Genomic DNA, 15,026 nt, shown 5'->3' with positions numbered 1-15,026 from the left:
CCCAGAGCGGTGTCCTTCATCCCCCCATGGATCTGGAATGCGTGTTTCAGATAAAGATGGGTTTGGGAGACGCTGGTATCAGATCTGTTACCTTTTGCACGAATCACTGTGCCTTGAGGGTCTGTGGTTCCCGACTCAGCCGGGTCTGCTGATCTTCATGCTGGCCCTGGCTGTTTTATTGTTGAAAGTGAAAGATGAGGCAGACATATTCTATTTGGATATAGGTGTCTATATTTTACAACAGCGACCTCCGGTATTTGCCTATTGCAACCCGTTCTTCCTAGTAGGGTGTGTGTGTGGTCGAGTGAGGGTCTTGGTGGAGGGACTGACTGTCTGCAAGAATTTAAGCTTGATATTTAATTTGTTGAACAGAGATGGGTTCACTGAGCTTTCCCATTTTAATTGTAGGCTTATTTTTATTTAATAAAACGGGCTTGTGAAAAAGTAATGGCTATGCGTTACAGAAAGCGAATTTTAAGTTTTATTGCCATGCTCTTGTGAACAGTTCTACAGTTGGGTTTGTACTCTTCTCTCTTTGTGATTTACATATATCTTTTGTTGCCTGCTGGGCTGTCATCTCTATGAAAGAAATTTCTTTGTACGTTGTGTGAGATCATTGGCATTAGAAATATTCTGGATTGTGGAATGAAGTGTATTTTTCTGAATAAAGAATCTGAGTCAAAGTTAGGTTGTACTCAATTAAAGAAGCAGTTTAACAAAAGTGTAGTAAGTTATCTTATTTTGAAAGTCAGAACTAATTTTCTGTGCCAGGTTGCTGTGGCATTCATTCTGCTAATACATTCGGAATTCTTTTGGTTTCTTTGTTTTTACCTGTGGTAATTGCTTTCAGTTATTTGAAACAGATCTTGGGCAATGTTGCCATTTAGTGTTTTTTTTTTTTTTTTAAATGGTGTTAAACCTGATTACCTTACTTTTTCATTAAGAATGTAATTCTTGCAAGAGGTACATTTCTCACATTGAACAGTTAGGCAAGTAACTTATTCAGATGTTCTTACTACTGTTAATTTTGATTTTTTCAGACTGAAATGTTTTCCTCTTAAATCACAGGCTGATATCTGGAATGCAAAGCTCTATCATTTAAAATATTAATTATGCTGTTATGTAACTCCAGGATTACAAGTGGCATTTCTAAAACACGGTGTCTTAAATCTGAATCGATTATTATGAAGCTTTGATTTTAAATCTGATAATCATCTTGTGATTGACTACCAAGAGCATTTTTATTCTTTTTTTAATCTGTATTTTTGACTATTTCCCTCTAAAGGGAGACATCTGTTTTTCAGATGAATCTTGATACTAGGATGGGTATTCAGGCACTACCTTGTACATGGTAATGGGTCACACCTTTATTTTATTGTGGAGTGGCCTGTGATAAGTAGACTTGATGGTTAACATCACCAAATGCTGTCAGTGCCTCTGCATAGTATTCTGAAGTTTCCCAGGCTCTTTGAGGCCCAGCTGTCTACTTGTGTTCTCACTCTCAAGCCCCAGTGAGGCAGACGCTGATGTCTCTGTTTTTCAGGGGAGGCAGCTGGTAGGTGACTGAGATAGGTGAATCTGAACTCAGGTCTTTGGTCTCATAAGGCCATCGTTCTCCATACTCAGACTTTCTCCAAAAGATGGCACTGAAACACTTCACAGATGGGAATTTAAAACCCTGCCGAAGTCAATAGAACTAATATGCTTGTTTCCTGTTGACTTCCTGTTGATTTTCTAAAAACGTTTGTTTCTGTGCTTGTCTAGTGGTCTTCTTTGAAGAAACAAGCTTTCATGGTAGATATTTCCTACAGGATTCTAGTGCTCAGGTCAAGAGGCATTTTTGAATTAAAGCCCTTTGGGGACCAATATATGATTTTAGTAATCAACACACTGTGATAGTGTTGATAAATGAGGTATGTTCATTTTTTAAAAATTTGGCATTTGTAGACACTGATAGCTGAATTACCTTTTTTTCCTAATTATATTCAAGTAAGAACTTGAGCTGGAAGCACAAGATATATGCTTCTATGCTAACGTAGGTTGGCTTTTACACTTTTTCCAGGCTTATTCTTCCTAGTGGGCATTAGTTCTTGGCTTTTATTGCAATTTCTCAGGATAAATTTTCCTTCCTCTCACCCCCTCAAATATTGAGTGCTCTTGTTTCTCTGCCAAAAATAACGTGTGATGTTTACTTGATGTTAAAACTGAATCAAATAAAATAAACTTTTTTTTAAATCCCCACCTCCATTGCCTGTAGAGTGAGTTGACATTGCAGTTTCTTGCCAAGGAGGTTAATTGGAGATGAAAGTTGCATTCCGTGTTTTATATTATATTTGCTACTAGGGGATGTGCTGACTCTTACTAAAAACATCTTCAGAAATGTCTTACGCATTATAATTTAATCCAGTTCTCTGGTCTTGCATTGGATGGTTTTCAGTCCAAGCCAAGTAACCATTAAATAAGATTACATAACCCTGTATTTTTAATTACCTGATATAATATATGGATTGGTGGCTGGTTCACTGCCAAGTTATATTTAGTGGTTGGTTACAAGAGGAAGTGGAGCAGAGGATTCCAGGTTATGGTGGTCTGTTAGTGTCCAGTGGAGAAGGAAATGGCAACCCACTCCAGTATTCTTGCCTAGAGAATCCGACGGGCAGAGAAGCCTGGTGGGCTACCATCCATAGGATCGCACAGAGTTGGACACAGCTGAAGCGACTTAGCATGCATGCATGCGTTAATGTCCAGATAAATTTCTTTGGTGTTTCAAAATAAGTGTTTTTCATATTACATCAGTTTCTCTTAATAATGAGATTCTTAGCATTATTTAGTATGTGGGATAAACATATATGAAGGAAGGATCATTATTTTGCCTTATGTGCTTCTCTTTGTACAACAAAGCTCGGTGGCTTAAGAGTTTCACTTTGGGGGACCCTTTCTGGAAATTGTTTTGGTTGCTTGTGTGTTGTCAAGTGTATAAAGTAGGAGAAGAATGAGAGTGAAGGTTGCAGAATTCCATTTAGCTGTGGTGCCTTCACGCCATAGCGTGCACTTCTCTGCTTCATCCAGGGAAGAGTGTGGTTATTTAGTTTCTAATAGTTTTTCTTAGGCTTATCAGGTTTTGCTTTTTGTAAGAAAATGGATGCAATGACTCACGTATTTATTCTTTGACTCACATATTTAGATAAATCATTTTCTGTAGTGTTATGACTCAGAAGGATCCAGTGATTGTCAGTTATGGCGCTTTGGTATCCAGACATTAGTAGCAGGTTTATTGAGAACCTACCTCGCAGGGTGTTTTTGCTGGTCCTGGACCAAGAGAGGGAAAAATTTCAGCCTCTACTCCTGAGGAATATCTGCTCTCTTCTGCATCAGATTGAGAGTGGGCTTTAAGTGTTTAGATGCTCTCTCCTTTCCAGAGGAATGTCTTATTGGCCGTCAACTATCCTTTTGAACTATTTTGTGACAAGGTGGTTTAGATTTAATTCTTGTTCTAGAAACATTTACCAGGTACTTCTCCATACTCAGCCATATCTATAAACTTAATACTTACCCAGAGCGACATACTGACAGAATGTCCGAGGGGATGTTCAAGCTTTGTTGTTTTCCACATCACACGGACCTTTGGACGTATGAAGGGTCAACCTGTGATGATACAGGTAGTTAATGACAGAAGGGGGATTAAAACTCTGGCCTTTTATGTGCAGTTTGTTCTTTTCTCTCTAGCTTGTGCTGGAATTGAAAGATGAGTTATATAGCATCCATTGTTACATTGATACTTTATCCTCCAAGTTTCTGCTGTAGATATCTTGTCTGACCACTTCCCTCCCTCCATGGGCTAGAGTGCCTGTTTCTGGTCCTGAAGCAGGTGGTGCCTAACTCTCTGATGGGGTGATAGTCATCACAGTGTAGTATTTGGATCTCTGTTTTCCCTGGAGAGTGTGAGCTCTTCGGGAGGTAAGGCTTGGTCTTACCTATCTTTGTGTCTTCAGAATCTCATATAGTTCTTAGTCTGTAGCCCTTGTAAACTCCAGTCTTCATTTCAGTGTTGTTTTAATTCTCATAAAGGTAGAAGAATCAGAAAGTATTTGGAGTTTGGCAGTCCTTAATGCCTTTGCTTTTTACCACTTGAGAGACCTGACTGAGTAGGGGTAGGAGGAAGTCCCCCGCAGGTGTGCAGGCAGACACGGGAGGGGGTTCTAAGTGAATGCAGTGTTGAACAAGCAGGAGAGCACCCCAGAGCTCACTCCATGGGGTGGGCTGTAGGGGTCCTTCTCAGGAGGTGAGGAGATCTTATCAGATCTGCTTGGAATCTGATGATTATTTACTTTTATTCTTTCTTGAGGAACTTATTAGGCAGTGCACTCTAACATTGTTAGTGCTCCTTGCCTAAACTAATGAGATTTCTCATAACAGATTTAAACCAGAAGTTGGGTGACCCTCGTCGCTTGCTGAATAAGGCTTACCTGAAGGAGTTAATCTTCACTCTCAGATGCCACACAGACCCAGGAACAGTGGTGGTTGCGGATGGAATGCCAGCAGCAGTTTGGATGTCACGAGACCCTTTGCTTGTCATCATTCCCCCTGAGTGGAGATAGAATGGCTTATGTGTTTTACCAAGAAACAGAAGTAGAGTGTTGGTAGCTTTGGGATAATGATCACAATAAAAGCTGCCAAAAGGAGGGCCTCTGTGCCTGGTGCTTCCTGTGCATTATCAAGTCCCCACAAGATCTTGGAAGGTAGCTGATTTTATTCCCTGCCTGTGTCGTTTGTTTTTTCAGATGAGGCATCTGAGGCTCTAAAGGGTGCACAGTCCTCAGGCTGAACTTCTAAATCAAGCCATCTTGTGTTTTGATAAGATACTTTAAGAAGAGACTCAAAGACAGAACCCAACATTGTTGTTTGATTACAGTGAAAGCCAGTTAGGAAGTTCCCTTTGTGATGATGAATTTTTAAATGAGGTTTCCCAGAATGTATTTTACCAAAAAGGCAAGCTCCCTTTTTTCCTATGTTCTCCAGCAGTACTTTTCAGTCTTTAGTAAGCATGCAAGGTAAGGAGTTTTGCTTATGTATATTCCAGTAATCACGGATAAAGTAGGAAACCTTTCTGTATTGAAATAAGTCAATTCTTGATGAAGCTCTCTCTCTTAGAGACAGAGCTCTTCGTGTTTAAATACTCTCGCAGAAACAGTTGGTGTGATATCAGGAATTTAGAGGCAGTTTATGGTATGTTTTAAAAATTCCCCATCTTTTAAAACTAGGCTTATAAAAGAAAAAAAAATATCAAGAATATACAAGAACATAGTCTCACAGATAATGATTTTGGCTCTGTGAAGGAAGTGGGGTATGTTTGAATATACTTGATTGCAATTGTTAATAATACTACTTTTTATCAAGAACCTTTTTTGGGCTAGATTCTTTATGTACATGATTTCATTTAATTTTTTAAACAGTCTTGAAAGAGTAAATCATTTTACCTTATACTGTAGATGAGGAAGCTGAGGGCAGGGAGGTTAAATAATTTGCATAATGTCAGACAGCTAATAAGTGGTAAGCCAGGATTCAGATCTTTATCTGCCCCCTGCAGAGTGCTGTGCACTCCAGCAGAGGTGGGGGCTTTCCTTGTGGCTGGGCTTTCCTGTTGACTTTCCTGGGAGAACCTCGGCCATGCAGCTTTTAAAGTGAGCTGCCTGGCACTGACCTGGCGCTCTGTGAGCACGGCTGACTGTACAGCCGGCAGGTAGTGCGGCGACCGTGCGGGGTAGTAGCTGTGTGACCACAAGAGGCGTGGAAGGTCTGGTGGATGCCTTTACATGGGCAACGGTGCTGCTTCACAGGGAAGAGCTGCCAGAGGAGTCACGTGATTCTGGCAGGTGATGACTTTCTAGTCCGTGACCCTGTACCAGTTCCTTAGCTTCCCGGAGCCGCAGTTTTCATCTGTAACATTGGAGACCTTATACCTCCTCTGTGGGGTGGCCATTTTAGATGGGGTCTAAGTACCGTGTCCTGAACAAACATTACCTGCTCATTTCACAGAATTGCCCGAGACAGGTGTGTGCGCACAGGCATCACTTTCCAGACATAAAGTATATAATAATAACTCAATGCATAAATCATCCAGTCTCCTTCCTCAGGGTAATTTTATGTTATTAAAATGATTTTAGTTTTCCAATCCTGGAGATACTGAAGGGGAAACTCATTCTTTGGGAAGCCTCTTTCATTAATATCATGTACAAAATTAGCAGCAGCTCTGACTGGTTTTTATTATGCTAGTCAAGATGCAGCACCTGAGGCTTCCATTAACAAATGAGGCTTCCATAAACAGATTTATGACTGCACATCTTAAAACATGTCTGGACACTCAGCAGCCGCTCTCCACAGGCACAGGGTACCTTGCTCTGAATTGGTAAGCTGTAAATTTCCATAATTTTTTGCATTTCCATAATTTTTCACCAATCAGCCCCTGCTGCTATTTAAAGAACTTTAAAAGATGTTCTTGGCATATTATTGATGTTCTTCCTTGGTGTGATAAAGAGTTGTGAGTGTGTGAGAGCACCCTTTTTGATATTAATCTTACACTTGGGGTCACTGTTGGTTCACGCGCCCATGGAGAAATTGTCACGTAGGGGAGAGCGGATGGTTTCCTTCCCGTCATTTTCCCTTGTTCTCCGGCTGCTTCAGTTACTTGGCGCCCCGTGCCCTGCTCTTCTTCCACTAGATGGCGCTCCGTATAGCCCAGTCACCCTCTGCATCCGCACAGGGGACTTCATCTGAGCCAGTGTTAGTCTTGATCCATCAAGCTTGCGTTGCTTTGATATTCATGTACTGATATTAATCTTCCACATTGCTGATGTTTTAAGAGGCATACTCTCTAGCCAGCATTTTCAGAAAATCAAGATCAGTTTTGTTTTGTGCCTAAGGTGTGCCTGGCATTGCCGCAAGGTTCTTTTCCATGCATTACCCCCTTTAGTCCTGGTGACCGCCTCGGGAAGTAGTTTTGTTGTTGTCATTCCACAGGTAAAGAAATGGAGGCTAGGGAGCTATATAACTTGTTCAGGGTCATGCAACTAACTTACAACAACAGTTTTTGGAGGAAAGTTTTGGGGTAGTCTGGCTTACGGCTGTTGGACATGTGCTCTGTTGATTTTGTTGGGGAGAACTATAGTGCTGATGGTGACTTGCATTGGCATGTAGAAGTCAAATCCGTTGTGTGAGGAAGCAAACAGTGGTAGCCAAAGCTTTGTCAGCTGGTGTGGAAACTGCTGCTTCCTTTTGCTTCTTTTGTCTCCTAACTTGTGTGGGCCCAGGGGCTAGATCAGTACCAGGTACAAAGCCATGGGGAACTTTGAACAAAGCTCTGATTCTGCTTTCAGTAATTTTAGCTGAAATATTAGATCGAGTCCATAGGAATTGAAAAATTTGTACTGAAGTTTCTTTAACTCCATTCATTTATTTAATATTTGTTGAGTATCTGCCCTTCTGAACTGAACTGTTTGTTCTGGGCCAGTTACTTCTCTGAGTCTCTGTTCCCTTGTCTGCACATTGGCAGTAATGCCTGCCTTGTAGGTCATTGGGGCGAAATGACAATGATTTTGTATTTTTAAAATTTTATTAAAAATTTTTTAATATATAGGATATAGGTATATTTTTATACCCAATATGAGATCATTATGCATTTATGTTTATCTTCACTTTACATTATTTTTTCTATCTGAATTTCATGCATCAGGTCATGGTCACCAACGTGTGTAGTGGGTTGTCTGCCAGTCATTTTCAGGGCTGGCTGGCTGCTGCCGCCTTGTGCCACCCCGTCCCTTTCTTCTGGTTACATGGGCTCAGCAAACACAAACAGAAGCTTAGAAAAATCTCTCTCACTTTTTGTTTGCTTCATTATGCAAACTGCAGCTAACTAAAGATGATACTGAAATAAGATTCATATGAGTGGAGAAGGACACATGGTTAAGGACACAATTTTAAATCAGACAGACCTGAGTTCACATCTTAGCTCTGCCGCTTCTCTGCGTTGTGACTGTAGATGTGTGAACCCCTCTCAGCCTCAGTTTCCATGATGAAGAAATGGGCATGAACAGTTAATAAAGCCTCTGAAGTTTTTGTGGGATTTCAGTGGGGTGTGTGAAGAGCTCTGTCATGTCTGGCATCTAATAAGTGCAGAATAAATGGTTGCTGTAGCAGTCCTCCTCCTCCTCACCCCCCTCCTCCTCACCCCCCTCCTCCTCACCACCCTCCTCCTCACCAACCTCCTCCTCACCAACCTCCTCCTCACCCCCCTCCTCCTCACCCTCCTCCTCCTCACCCTCCTCCTCCTCACCAACCTCCTCCTCACCCCCCTCCTCCTCACCCCCCTCCTCCTCACCCTCCTCCTCCTCACCCTCCTCCTCCTCACCCCCCTCCTCCTCCTCACCCCCCTCCTCCTTCTCACCCCCCTCCTCCTCACCCCCCTCCTCCTCACCCCCCTCCTCCTCACCCCCCTCCTCCTCACCCTCCTCCTCCTCACCCTCCTCCTCCTCAGCCCCTCCTCCTCACCCCCCTCCTCCTCACCCCCCTCCTCCTCCTCACCCCCCTCCTCCTCACCCCCCTCCTCCTCCTCACCCCCCTCCTCCTCCTCACCCCCCTCCTCCTCCTCACCCCCTCCTCCTCTCACCACCCTCCTCCTCACCACCCTCCTCCTCACCCTCCTCCTCCTCACCCCCCTCCTCCTCACCCCCCTTCTCCTCCTCACCACCCTCCTCCTCACCACCCTCCTCCTCACCACCCTCCTCCTCACCCTCCTCCTCTTCACCCCCCTCTTCCTTCTCACCCCCCTCCTCCTCCTCACCCCCCTCCTCCTCACCCCCCTCCTCCTCACCCTCCTCCTCTTCACCCTCCTCCTCTTCACCCCCCTCTTCCTTCTCACCCCCCTCCTCCTCCTCACCCCCCTCCTCCTCACCCCCCTCCTCCTCACCCTCCTCCTCCTCACCCTCCTCCTACTCCTCACCATCCTCCTCACCACCCTCCTCCTCCTCACCCCCCTCCTCCTTCTCACCACCCTCCTCCTCACCATCCTCCTCACCACCCTCCTCCTCCTCACCCCCCTCCTCCTTCTCACCACCCTCCTCCTCACCATCCTCCTCTTCACCCTCCTCCTCCTCACCCCCCTCTTCCTTCTCACCACCCTCCTCCTCTTCACCATCCTCCTCACCACCCTCCTCCTCCTCACCCTCCTCCTACTCCTCACCACCCTCCTCCTCACCCTCCTCCTCTTCACCCTCCTCCTCCTCACCCCCCTCTTCCTTCTCACCCCCCTCCTCCTCCTCACCCTCCTCCTCCTCACCACCCTCCTACTCCTCACCACCCTCCTCCTCACCACCCTCCTCCTCACCCTCCTCCTCTTCACCCTCCTCCTCCTCACCCCCCTCTTCCTTCTCACCCCCCTCCTCCTCCTCACCCCCCTCCTCACCACCCTCCTCCTCACCCTCCTCCTCCTCACCCTCCTCCTCCTCACCCTCCTCCTACTCCTCACCACCCTCCTCCTCACCAACCTCCTCCTCCTCACCAACCTCCTCCTCACCCCCCTCCTCCTTCTCACCGCCCTCCTCCTCACCATCCTCCTCCTCACCCCCTCCTCCTTCTCACCGCCCTCCTCCTCACCATCCTCCTCCTCACCCCCCTCCTCCTTCTCACCACCACCCTCCTCCTCACCATTCTCCTCCTCACCCCCCCTCCTCCTCCTCACCCTCCTCCTTACCCCCCTCCTCCTCCTCACCCTCCTCCTCCTCACCCCCTCCTCCTCCTCACCCCCCTCCTCCTCCTCACCCCCTCCTCCTCACCCTCCTCCTCCTTACCCCCCTCCTCCTCACCACCCTCCTCACCACCCTCCTCACCCACCTCCTCCTCCTCACCAACCTCCTCCTCACCAACCTCCTCCTCACCACCACCCTCCTCACCACCCTCCTCCTCCTCACCCTCCTCCTCACCCTCCTCCTCACCCCCCTCCTCCTCCTTACCCTCCTCCTCCTCACCCCCATCCTCCTCCTCACCACCTCTTCCTCCTTGCCACCCTCCTGCTCACCACCCTCCTCCTCACCACCCTCCTCCTCTCCACCGTCCTCCACCTCGCCATCCTTTTCCTCACCACTCTCCTCCTCACCATCCTCCCCCTCACCCTCCTCCTCACCACCCTCCTCCTCCTCACCACCCTCCTTCTCCTCACCATCCTCCTCCTCCTCACCACCCTCCTCCTCACCATCCTCCTCATCACCACCACTATCATATTTTAATCAGAGAATCTGTAATCCAGTGGGGGAGATAAACATGTAGGGGGAACAATTTTAAGAGTGTGTTAAGTGCTGTAGAAGAAGACGACATACGGGCTTTAGGGAATCAGAATGACCTCTCTCATCTCAGGACCAAGCTAGGCTTTCTGGCAGAGGCTTTCTCAGAGAGGATTAGCTGGATGCAGAAATTGGAGGAAAGGACTTGTCAGGGATAGGTAAATTTTCTGACTCCTCCAGGTTATTAATTCCTGTTTCTATGTTTGCATAACATCTTCACATTCCTGCTTGTCATTGTGTGTTGTGGTTATCTGTCTTCTTTCGTCTCCCCCTCCCATTTTCCTTCCTGGTATTACAATTTTTATTTGAAAACAACTTTAAACTTAGAGTTAAAAGAATAGTGCTGAAACCCCCTGTATACCTGCTCATCTGGATTCACCAGTTGTTTACATTTTCCCATATTTAGCTTTGCCATTCTGTCCATTTTCATAACTCATTTGAGAGTAAGGGGTGTGTGTGTGTTATCTATCTTTACTCCTACTACCTAAGTACCTTTGTATTTTTTGAGATTAAGGGCTGTCTCTGACATAACTGTACTTACCAGTTAACAGTGATGATAGAAGTTAGTCATCGTTTTGGTATTTTTATTATATAACTTATAGTCCATGTGCTACTCTCGCCAGTTGTTCCAGTTTTGTCTTTTATAGGATCAGGATCAAGACCACACATTGCATTTAGCTGTCAGGCACTTTCGTCTCTTAATTTGGAACAGCTCCTCTGTCTTGCCTTCCATGGCATGCATATTTGAACACTGCACAGGCTGGGTTCTGTAGAGACCTCTCAGTGTGGCGTGTCTGCTTCTTTACATTTAGGTTCATCTTGTGCACTCTGTTCACACTGTTAAAGCCAGTGGAGGGGATGGAATTCCAGCTGAGCTATTTCAAATCCTAAAAGATGATGTTGTGAAAGTGCTACATTCAGTATGCCAGCAAATTTGGAAAACTCAGCAGTGGCCACAGGACTGGAAAAGTTTTCATTCCAATCCCAAAGAAAGGCAATGCCAAAGAATGTTCAAACTACTGCATAATTGCACTCATCTCACACACTAGCAAAGTCATGCTCAAAGTTCTCCAGGCCAGGCTTCAACAGTACATGAACTGAGAGCTTTCAGATGTTCAAGTTGGATTTAGAAAAGTCAGAGGAACCAGAGATCAAATTGCCAACATCCGTTGGGTCATTGAAAAAGCAAGAGAATTTCAGAAAAACATGTACTTCTGCTTTATTGACTACACAAAAGCCTTTGACTGTGTGGATCACAACAGACTGTGTAAAATTCTTCAAGAGATGGGAATACCAGACCACCTTACCTGCCTTCTGAGAAATCTGTATGCAGGTCCGTATGGAACAACAGACTGGTTCCAAATTGGGAAAGGAGTATGTCAAGGCTGATATCGTCACCCTGCTTATTTAACTTGCGTGCAGAATACATCATGGGAAATGGCAGGCTGGATGAAGCACAAGCTGGAATCAACATTGCCGGGAGAAACCTCCGGGCAGATATGCAGATGACATCACCCTTATGGCAGAAAGTGAAGAAGAACTTAAGAGTCTCTTGATGAAAGTGAAAGAGTAGAGTGAAAAAGTTGGCTTAAAACTCAACATTCAAAAAACTAAGATCAATATGGCATCCAGTCCCATCACTTCATGGCAAATAGATGGGAAAACAGTGGAAACAGTGAGAGACTTTATTTTCTTGGGCTCCAAAATCACTGCAGATAGTGACTGCAGCCATGAAATTAAAAGATGCTTGCTCTTTGTAAGAAAAACTATGACCAACCTAGACAGCATATTAAAAATAGAGACATTACTTTGCTGACAAAGGTCCATTTAGTCAAAGCTGTGGTTTTCCAGTAGTCATGTATGAATGTGAAATTTGGACCATAAAGAAGACTGAGGACTGAAGAATTGATGCTTTTGAACTGTGTTATTGGAAAAGACTCTTGAGAGTCCCTTTCTGCAAGGAGTCAAGAGTCCCTGCAAGGAGATCAAACCAGTCAGTTCTAAATGAAATCAGTCCTGAATATTCATTGGAAGGACAATGCTAAAGCTGAAACTCCAGTCAATACTTTGGCCACCTGATATGAAGAACTGGCTCCTTAGAAAAGACCCTGATGCTGGGAAAGATTGAAGGCAGGAGGAGAAGGGGACAACAGAAGATGAGATGGTTGGATGGCATCACCAACTTGATGGACATCAGTTTGAGCAAGTTCTGGGAGTTGGTGACGGACAGGGAGGCCTGGCGTGCTGCAGTCCATGGGGTCACAAAGAGTCAGACACGACTGAGCAACTGAACTGTGCACTCTTGGCAGGAGTTCCACCAAGGTGATGGTGTGTCCTCCTCAATACATCACAGCAGGAGGCACACAGTTTCATTGTCACTTTATCCTGTTGTTATTGATGAGGCTAAGTTTTGTTCATTTGATGTAGGTGGTGCTGGTTTTGTCCCCTGTAAAGTTTCCATTTTCCTTTTGTAATTAATTAGTACTTTTGTAGGGTGATGCTTTGAGACTGTGTAAATACTCCTTATTAAACTCTCCCTCACAAATTTTAGTACCCATTAATGTTTCTTACATGAATTAATTATTACTGTGATGGTTGTAAAATGGTAATTTTTTCACTCCGACATTCTGTCTGCATGTGTATTGGTTGACATTCTGCTGAAAGGGAACAATTTTCTTTTTTTCTTTCCTTCTTTCATCTTCCCTACCTCTTGCCTGCCCTCCATCAGCTATCTGTATACATTCAGTTGGTTGTAGTCCTTCACCGTTACTATATAAAGTGAGAATGTTAATCGCTAAGTCGTGTCTGACTCTTTGTAACCGCACAGACTGTAGCCTGCCAGACTCCTCTGTCTGTAGGATTTTCTAGACAAGAAGACTGGAGTGGGTTGCTCTTTCTTTCTTCAGGGGATACTCCCCACCCAGCTATGGAACCCACGTCTTCTGCATTGGCAGGCACAACCGTTTCTCTCAAATCCATAAAAAGTGGTCTTAAAGTTCTGTGTCTCAGAGCACTTCATGGTTTTGTGGGGAGCCCTGGTCTAGTGAGAAAGTGGGAGACGGCTGTCTCCTTCCCCCTGGGCTTCTGTCCTCAGGTCCTGAGGTGGCTCCATAGGACTTTGATTTGCTCAATGGATTTTACTTTGTGTTGTGGTTTTGAGTGTGAAAAGTACTCTTGAGGAAGTTATGCCTTGGTGGTGACTCTGAGTCAGAGGCAGCTCTCCCGGCCCCTCACCGAGTGAGTGTGCTGGTTCCGCCGGTCAGAGCCCAAGGGGACAGAGCTGCTGCCCACTCGTGTGGTCCGCAGTGAGGTTGGAGGGCGGGCAGCAACGGAGGCCGTGCCACTCAGTGCAGTGCATGGGTCGTGTGCTCTGTATCTCCTTGTCCTCTGTCAGGGCTTTTTGCTCCTGAAATGCTAGATGGGAGCAGTGCCCTTGTTGATAATGAACTCTCTGGGCTGAATGCTCTTCATGTCTGAAATGAGCATCAGGGGATCTGTGTCCCGCAGTCAGTGCCCTGTGTCCCGGAGGCCGCTGGCCGCAGAGCATGGTCCTTGTTCCCGTCTCGTGGGGCCCAGTGGGGAGACAGGCCGTGGCCCAGCCCTGTCCCTGCCCTTACCTGCTCTGAGCTTTGGTCTAGAAACTGCCTGGGGTCCTGCCTGCCGGTCTTTGTGGTCCTGGGCCCCATGTTACCTGCAGCAAAGGATGTGGAACAGAAGGTAGTGTTGGGAGTGTTGGGAGCCAGCGTCTGCCAGGTGGGGCGCTGTCTGCTCCTCATGCTGAGGACTTTCAGAGCCTTAGGAAACCCCTGCCGGCTGCTGGGGAGGACCCTCAGGAGGAGGCCGGGAGGTGTGAGTTTCTCCCTAGTGTCTCCGCTGGGCTGGAGGGTGTCCACTTCTTGCTCAGGAAGGGTGGCACGCTCAGGCTGGGCTCAGGGCTGGGAGTCCTTCATCCTGCTTAAAGGGTTCTCAGCCCAGTGGGGAAGCAGCCAAATTAAAAGACATTTATATTGCAGGGTGGTGAATGCTGTAATAAAGACCGCGCACGGGGTCTTCCTAGGGACCAGGGCAGCGGGAAGGCCCGGGGTGAGGCCTGATATTGGGGAGACACGCGGGCAGCCTTTCCTGCTCCAGCCGCTTCCTGCTGGTAAAGCAAGGCCTGGCTGCCTGTGAGGTCCCTCTCCTCTTCCACCCTCTCCTCTTCGGTTTCCCCCCAGGCCCCAGTACAGCCCCGCCTCTTCTCAGCCATGCCTGCCTTTGTCATACTCTGGATTAGAATGCTTTGTTGGGAGCTGTTTCTCCCATGGGCATCCCAGCTTCCTACAGACAGAAAATCTGCCTTCTTGGCTCGGCTTCCTCCTCCAGTGCTGAGCGCAGGGCCCAGGAGACGGTCGGTGCCCAGAAAGTGTCTGTACGATGACTGGTTAGCTGGGCTCAGGGTTGTGGATTCATGATTTCAGGATGCCTTGGTAAAGGAAAATGGAGAAAGGCTGTTCTTTGGCTTGAGTTTCCGGCTGCTGCTTTTGAGGGGAGAAGCTCCCTCTCTCGGGCAGCTGGGACCGTGTGTGCACTGGCAGCGTGCACTTGAGCCTTGAGTCTGGGACTCAGACCTGTGGGCCACCTCCCTGGGCTGTTTAGGGATTTCCGGATCTGGGCACATCCCTTCGCTTCCCTAAACACCAGCGCTTTAGTTTGTTG

General features: G+C 46.4%; 1 protein-coding gene across 4 annotated transcripts in view; it reads left to right on the top strand.

Moving 5' to 3' along the window:
• Positions 1 to 15,026, top strand: part of KHDRBS3 (KH RNA binding domain containing, signal transduction associated 3) — a 152,379-nt gene that overhangs the window by 1,276 nt on the left and 136,077 nt on the right. The gene's annotated exons all lie outside the window — the stretch shown is intronic.

This window comes from Bos indicus, chromosome 14 (genome assembly GCF_029378745.1).
Source record: "Bos indicus isolate NIAB-ARS_2022 breed Sahiwal x Tharparkar chromosome 14, NIAB-ARS_B.indTharparkar_mat_pri_1.0, whole genome shotgun sequence".
Taxonomy (NCBI): domain Eukaryota; kingdom Metazoa; phylum Chordata; class Mammalia; order Artiodactyla; family Bovidae; genus Bos; species Bos indicus.
Note: the sequence above shows the minus strand (reverse complement) of the source record. Positions and strands in the feature narration are given on the sequence as shown.